Below are 775 nucleotides of genomic sequence, written 5' to 3' on the forward strand. Positions count from 1 at the left end.
ATTTTGTGCCTATAGAAGGTTCTCGGATGTGTATCCGTATGTTTTGCATGGGAAGTCTACAAGAAACACACAAGGTTAGGAATCAGGAGATTAAGTTTTAGTCCTGTCTCTGCCATTAACTAAGTGATTCTCAGAAAGAGGCCTCACTTTCATCTATAAAATGAAAAAGTTACTAGATCCGTGGCTCTTGTCCTGGGATCCACAGCTCTCATTGTGTTCAGTGACAATATTTGGGGTCTTTGAGTTTGCATGAAGAATATTAAAAGTACCATGGACTTCTAGTAGAACAAACAAATCTGTGTTGGAAAAAGTAGAGCCAGAATGCTTCTTAAAATCCAGGATAGTGAAACTTTGTCTCTCATACTTTGGACATATTACCAGGAAGGAACAGTCCCTAGAGAAGGAATTAATGTTTGGTAAAGTGGAGTTCTGGTATGGCATTGTGGGTTAATGCACCAGACTGCAAAGCCATTTGAACTGCAAGGTCAGTGGTTCAAGCTCACCAGACACTCCTCGGAAACTCTATTCAGGGTTGCTATGAGTCGGAACTGACTCAACAGCATGTAACGATAACAACAAACGTGGAGGGTTAGCATAAGAGGAAGACCCCCAATGAGATGGATTGGCACAGTGGCAGCAATAATGGGCTTAAATTTAACAATTGTGAGGATGGCACAAGATGGGACAGCGTTTCCTTTAGTTTTGCATAGGGTCTCTGTCAGTCAGAACCTACTTGAAGTTACCTAATATCAACAATTTTCATTTTCTTCAGCTT

This window comes from Chrysochloris asiatica, unplaced genomic scaffold, assembly GCF_000296735.1.
Source record: "Chrysochloris asiatica unplaced genomic scaffold, ChrAsi1.0 scaffold00329, whole genome shotgun sequence".
Taxonomy (NCBI): Eukaryota; Metazoa; Chordata; class Mammalia; order Afrosoricida; family Chrysochloridae; genus Chrysochloris; species Chrysochloris asiatica.